This window comes from Pinus tabuliformis, chromosome J (genome assembly GCF_031772625.1).
Source record: "Pinus tabuliformis cultivar Carrire ecotype Pingquan chromosome J, CPIR1, whole genome shotgun sequence".
Taxonomy (NCBI): Eukaryota; Viridiplantae; Streptophyta; class Pinopsida; order Pinales; family Pinaceae; genus Pinus; species Pinus tabuliformis.
The window spans coordinates 1,332,858,470-1,332,865,732 of NC_142295.1; the positions used below are offsets into that span (position 1 = coordinate 1,332,858,470).

General features: G+C 42.5%; 1 pseudogene; it reads left to right on the forward strand.

Moving 5' to 3' along the window:
* The first annotated feature begins 937 nt into the window (after nt 1-937).
* Nucleotides 938-6,405, forward strand: LOC149232268 (ribonuclease TUDOR 1-like; annotated as a pseudogene).
* The last annotated feature ends 858 nt before the right edge of the window (nt 6,406-7,263 follow it).

The following is a 7,263-nucleotide window of genomic DNA, read 5'->3' on the forward strand; positions in this document are numbered from 1 at the left end:
GATGGGCAACCAAGTTTTCCAAAGTTGTAAAATTGGCTAAGTGTAAATTTGGGGTTTCCTCAAGATTTAACTTTATATATATATATATATATATATATATATATATATATATATACACACATATACGGGTGGACTCACATCGGGGAGTTGCCCCTTCCTTTATATTATTGTGCATTTATATATGTTAATGCTGTTTATGATGAATATTTATGGTTTTCATCATGTATAAAGGGAAACTTAATACTTGGTAACGAAGAAATAAACTAAGTACGAATGTTAGGCGTAGTCCATGACTGTGAGTATTGGTGAAAAGAAAAGGGTCGATGGTGCCGCACCTCGCTATAGTGCGATTGGAAGAATACCGCCAGTGTAGGGGTGTGACAAGTGGTATCAGAGTTGATTCAGGTTTTGCAGGAGACCTGGTGAATGGTGAAAGTGGATAACAGAGATGGTGGAAGGACCTATGGCAGATGAATCTAGTCATAATGTAGGTGAAGCTTTCCGGTACAAGGGTACGATGGAAGTTGATGAGCTCAAGGAACTTGATGAGGAGATCCAGCGGAATGGTCTTAGGCTTCAAGAACTCCTAGATGAGAGAGTTTGACTAAGGGAGAAAAGTGCCATGGCAGAGATCAAAGTCAAGCAGCTTGAGGATGCGATAAAGAAGGACTTTCTTGGTAAGAAGGTCATTGTAATAGAGCAAGATGAGCTCGACTACATTGACAGACTAGGGGACTACTACTGAAACAATCAGGCAGATGTTCAGAAGCTTAGTTCGATGGAAGCAGTCAATGGGCACTTGGTTGGTGCACTTGAGCAAAATGCAATGGAGGACAAGCTTGAAGGAAGTCAAGCTAAACTAGGATCAAATTGCTTAGAAGAGCCAAGCAAGGAAGTAAAGTACCTTAAGAGGGATGTCAGATTGGAACATAAGCCAATGGACACTTCTAAGGTCGAATTTCTAAAGAAGGTTGCTGAAATAAGACACAAGATAAAGCCGACAAAAGGAGGTAAGGCCTTGAAGCTAAGTTTTGTGCAGGTGACCTTGAAGGGCAATATATTTGCAGCTTTGGTGGATACGAGAGCTACTCATAGTTTCCTAAACAGGAAAGTAGCAAAGTCCTTTGGAAAGAAAGCTAAGATGGAGAGAGAGTGGAGTGCTTTCAAAGCAGTCAACTCTAACATGAAGGTTATTACCAGTGTACTGGAGAACACTCAGGTGAGAGTGGGCTCGTGGTTGGAAGTTGGACTTGAGGATCGTGGATATGGATGATCATTCTATGGTGTTGGGGCAAGATTTTATGAGGCTTGCACATGCCATACCGATGATGGACTGGGACATTCTCTTGATCACAGCTGAAGGGAGAAACATGTTGGTTCTGATGAATAGAAGGAGTTGCTTGGGGTATAGACCAAGGATGGCTTCTATGACTTTGTATCCCAAAGATCCGAATGTGAAGCATGAGGATGTAGAGCAAAGAGGACTTGGGAGAATGACTCAAACAACGAAGGACGATAAGTTGATTGACTTCATTGCAAGAGCGAGGAAGAAGGAAGGAAGTGGGAGATCGATCTCACGAATCCTAAAGCAATTGGCAAAGACATCTTCTACCGAAGATCTTCACAATGGAGTTGCAAATGAAGGAAGTTTGAGTACTTCTTCAGTGGCAGTGGTTGGGGAGGATTATGCAGGTAGAGATCCGGATGGCATAGTAGAATTTTGTAGGTATGCCATGGGTATATATGACTTTCAGTTGACAAAAGACATGCTTGAGAAGCTTGGGTGTACATGTGACAAGGTTGAGGTTGTGCATAGATACTTGGGGACACAATACCAATCTGATACATGGGTGGATGAGAGTCAGGGAGGAAACTTCCTAGCCCTCCTCTCTCGATAGACAACCTTGGAGATGGTTTGATGCAGGGACCTTGGTTGGAAGGGGCTGCACCACCTTGACAAAGGGCCTTGGATGAGGCTTCTTTATGATGACGGATTTGTAGACTTGGATGAGGATGACCAGTTGTTGTGATGGGTCTACCTAGTTGGACAGCATGGGCAACTTGAGTCATGGGCATCAGGTTGGAGACATGGAGCATGGCAGTCTTATGCAGGGACATTATGCATGAGCACTTGTAGAGGTATCACTTATGGGCATCCAATGAGAAGTGCCAAGCCAGGGATGTTGTGTATGTGGATTTGTTGTTGTGTCATGGGGATGTTTTACTTATGAGCCGATAAAGATGTTGTGCATTTTTGTACAACAATACTATGGACTGGTTAGACTTGTGAGCAGGTTATGGAGCATTCCTACTACATGGAGAGCTAAGGGATCTTGCAAAAACCTTTGGGCCGAGACATGTATTCTTGTTGGGATGTTGGTTGGAGATGATTTCATGGAGCTCATGATGATATGAGATTGTGGCTTTTATCATGGACAGCATGTTGCAAATGAGATGAGGGCTACTTCATGGACCTGGGCATGGCTTAGATAGAGATGGATTCTTGATCGAGTTAATGTTGTGACAGGAGTCTGAGAAACGACTGATGATGGCATGAGGATGTGCATTCTCATGGTTTGAACGTGACAATTGGATTAGCTACCTGACTAGTTCAAGTCATGAGGGACGTCAGTGTACAGAGATGTGTTAGAATTATGTTGGAGTATCGTGGCAGCAGTTCACACGATGATGATACATGATGAGGTTGACACGATATTTTGCAGAGAGCATGTAGCTTGAGATGGACGAGCCAACCTTCCACGATGGGAGCAGCATGTGGAGATTGCAACGGATGTGGTTAATGATCATGGATTGAAGAGACTATCTGATGTATGACATACCAGTGGATTATATGCCTTGGTATGGATATCTTGGTGACAGATGGTTGTTGGGATGAGAGATTGTCGAGGACGACAATGACTTCAAGTGGAGGAGAATGTGAGGCCCACGAGCTGTAGGGCGTACGGGCATGCGAGTGGTTGGACGAGTTGTGGCACGGTGGGAGAACCCGCGAAAGGAAATGGAACATATGCAAAGTGTTTCGGTGGAAACATGGTTACACCGTGTGGGTGGTCCCAGGTGACCCAACGAGCGGGCAAGCCAACGGGCAAACCACCACACGGGTGGGTGGTCTCATGCAAGCCAACAAGCGGTCCAATGAGCGAAAAATCAAACAAGCCGACGAGTTTGTATGTGCGTTGGTGGGTCGTCTGGGTGCCCCCACGTAACGATGTATGCATATAAATAGGCGTGGCGAGTTGGTGGAGAAGCATCATCGATCAACAAGAAATTTGGTGAAGTGGAAGTGCGAGCTAAGGCAGACGAAGAGTTTTGCGGTGGTGCAAAACTATGGTGCAGATGTGACCGCACGACAGGCGAACCAAAGTCTGAATGAAGCAGAAAACTCGGCAAACCAAACAGGGCGTGCGAGGGCGTCGTTCAGGGGTCATTCAGGAAGTTTGTGCAGGCTACCCAGTGAGGGTGTCGCAGACCGTGAACGGAGGCAACTGTCGTGCAGAGCGCACCTGAGTTGGGCGACACGGACATGGAGGGCAGGCACCCGAGTTGGGCAAACGACACAGAGGTTGGACGAAACGAAATGTTGGGTTTGGTGAATGGGAGGTGCAACCAGCATGTGGAGGGCACCCAAGTTGGGCGACATGGACACGAGGAGCGCACCCAAGTTGGGGAAACAACACAGTTCGTTCGACGAGCTGAACGAACGCATTCAGGGGTAAACGGGGAGCTGCGCAGAACGTGCGACGATCGTTCGGAGGTGCCGACGAGCTAGGCAACCGAGTTTGCCAAAGTTGTAAAATTGGCTAAGTGTAAATTTGGGGTTTCCTCAAGATTTAACTTATATATATATACAGGTAAACTCACATCGGGGAGTTGCTCCTCCCTTTATACTGTAGTGCATTTATATATGTTAATGTTGTTTATGATGAATGTTTATGGTTTTCATCGTGTATAAAGGAAAACTTAATACTTGGTAACGAAGAAATAAACTAAGTACGAATGTTAGGCGTAGTCCATGACCGTGGGTATTGGTGAAAAGAAAAGGGTTGGTGGTGCCACACCTCACTATAGTGCAGTTGGAAGAGTACCGCCAGTGTAGGGGCATGACAGAGGGAGTCGAAGAGAACAGAAACACCCCAGCATCCAAATCCAAATGATCAAAGGGTGCATCAAACCTCCCCTTGTGAAGTTGTATTATACAGGGCATCCGAGCATCTTCCTATAAGTTGGGACCATCGCATTCCAAGCAGCTACGCCACCCAGGGTCACGCCCCCATGGGCGGTTGGTGGTGGCTGGACGATTCCGAGAATCGCCCAGATGCCCATGGGGGCACGGCCCTGGGCGGTGCAGCTACAAGCACATTAAAGTCTCAAGGCACATGGCAGTTGCACGACCCAGGGCCACGCCCCCACGAATGGCTGGGCGGTGGCTAGGCGATTCTGAGAATAGCCCAGCTGCCTATGGGGGCGTGGCCCTGAGCGGTGTGGCTGCAAGCACATTAAAGTCTCGAGGCATATGGTTCTTTATTTTAGTGTATGGATTGGTTTTTTAACATATATACCGATTAGTGCTTCCTCTCCGTTTTCCTATTTCATTTAAGGTTTAGCTAAATTTGTTGAATGGAGTGCTAGTATGATGGAGGAGGATGCCAAAAGGCGCCTAAAGAATGATGAGCTCTAGGTGAAAAAAGATCGCTCGAGGATCTAGACTAATTATGTTCCACCACCTTCTAATTCAAAAGAAATTCGTGACGAAAATTTTACTCAAAAGGTTTGTCTTAATTTGCAGTGACTAAGTACCCTCTATTGATAACATGGAAAAGAAATCAAGGCATTTTACTTAAGTTTGTGTTTAATTTTTATTCCTATTTCACTTGATATGAAGAAAAGTACAACTCATTTTTATGTGTAGAAGATCTAAAGATTTTGAATATTTGCAGGTTGTGTTGGTTGTTAGTGGAGTCCTTCGGCTGAACGTAGGATCAATTTGTCAAGTATCAGAGCTCCAAAGATTGACAATCCACGAAGAGATGAAAAACCTGCTCCATATGTTCGTGAAGCAAAAGAGTATTTATGTAGTAGACTCATTGGCAAAGAGGCATGCTCAACTGTGTAACAGTTGTATTTCTCTGTTGCTTACAAAATATGGTTCTAAATTGTTCAATTCTATCTATCCAGAGGGATTAAAATTAGAGTTTCTTTTGCAAGTCTATGTAACAATGGAATATGCTAGGAAAGTTAGCATGACTGATGGCCCTGCACCACCACCATCATCGAGAATGTCAGACAAGAATAATGGATTTTGGACCTGTTTTCTTACAATCTCCATTAAATTCTGAGCTTGACGATGTTGCCCCTACAATGACGTCATCTAGCCACCCAGAGGGTGTTAATGTTACTAAAATGGTGGTTGCAAATGGATTTGGTACAGTGATTAGACATAGGGATTTTGAAGAGAGATCAAACTTTTATGATGCTTTACTTGCTACTGAATAACGAGAAATGCAGGGGAAGAGAGGAATACACTCAACAAAGTAGTCCCTTATGATGCATATAATAGACCTTTTGATGGTGAATATTTTTAAAGCGTTGATTTGTGAATAATATTTATGATCTTTTGTAGTGGAAAGTTACAATCATGAATTGGTTTACTAGTTTATGTAAATAAACAAGCGTTTTCTGGTCTGAAAGTTTAAATTTCTTAAGAAAAATTCTGTGTAAGCATCAACTAAAAAGACAAAATATTTTCTACCCTTTCTACAATGAACCAAAAGGCAAACAGCTATTGCTGACTATCTCTTAAGTGGACATCGTTTTAAGCTGCTAATTCCAAAGGCAACTTGTGCTATTGCATTTTCGTTTTCAAGAGTGATATGCCCAGGGCGTGATGAACCATATGCAGATGAGGAAATAGCATTTATGCGCAGAAAATTTCTGCAGCGGGATGTTGAGGTATGTGGTTTGTGAGTGTTGGAGCATTGACTTCAATTGTACAAGAGTCCTAGTCAAGACTCAGTGGGTTTCACTTATGATATTTGGAAATGTAATAGATTTGTAGAAATTATGCTATTCACAAAGGGTTTCTATTAGTTACGACATCATAACTTATTTGCATTTTGGTGTGTGTGGACTGATATATTACAGAATTCTAATGGTAGATTGGGTATTCCGTGATTTTAGGTTGAAATTGAAATAGTAGACAGGACTGGCACATATCTAGGATCCCTTTGGGAATCCAAAACAAATATGGTAGTAGTATTGTTAGACGTTGTTCTTGCAAAGCTGCATCCATTCTTCAGTACTGAAAAGATAGTTGATGGTCACATTCTAATTCAGGATGAAGAAAATGCGCAAAAGCAACATCTGAAGGTTTGCTTCTTTACATGATCAATTGTTTTCTTATGTACCAAATAAATAAAATACTTTGTTGTGTTGGAAATAATACTGAGAGGGGGGGTGAATCAGTATTATCAAGTCAATTTTTTTTCATTTCATAATTAGATTTGTATACGCTACTTCAGTTAGTGAAAATGGCATATATACGCAACTGCAGTTAAGGAAACTCACGTATAACTTGCAGACTTATAATTTAATTTATTCTTCAGATGTTGATCATTAATCTGTGTGTCAAAACAATATAAATAGTAACCAGGAACAGTAAAACAGAATAGAAAGTCACACACAAGAACACAAGATATAAGGTGGAAACCCAATGTGGGTGAAAGCCACCTGCTGCAATTCGTCTCTATCTTCTTTCAATTAGAAACTTCTTTTTACAATGTTTTTGTACTTGTGCAGTCTTATTCTAGTATGAAGGCTTCTACCTGCAGAAGGCTACAACCTTCTCTTGTTCTCCAACTTCTCCTGGAAGGGAGCTACAACCCCCTTAGCTCTTGTACTAGCTAATGTACTATTACGTAGGTGCTGACCTATAGAAGGCTACAACCTTCTCTTTTCTTCCAGGGACCACGTTTCATAAATTTTCAGACTGGATCCATCAATAACAATAATCAAACATCAAATACATCTGCATCAACCAACCTCCTTTGCTCCAATCAAAACTGATTGAAACAATTACTTCTCTGAAAGTTGTAACCAGAATACAGTAACAGTAACCAGAAACCAATCCAGAACCTAGAACACTGCAGCAATAAACATAAGTAGCTAAAACATATTTCATGAGACATACGCTACTTCAATATGTAGAACCTGCGTGCATACGCTACTGTATTAAGGTCAACCTGC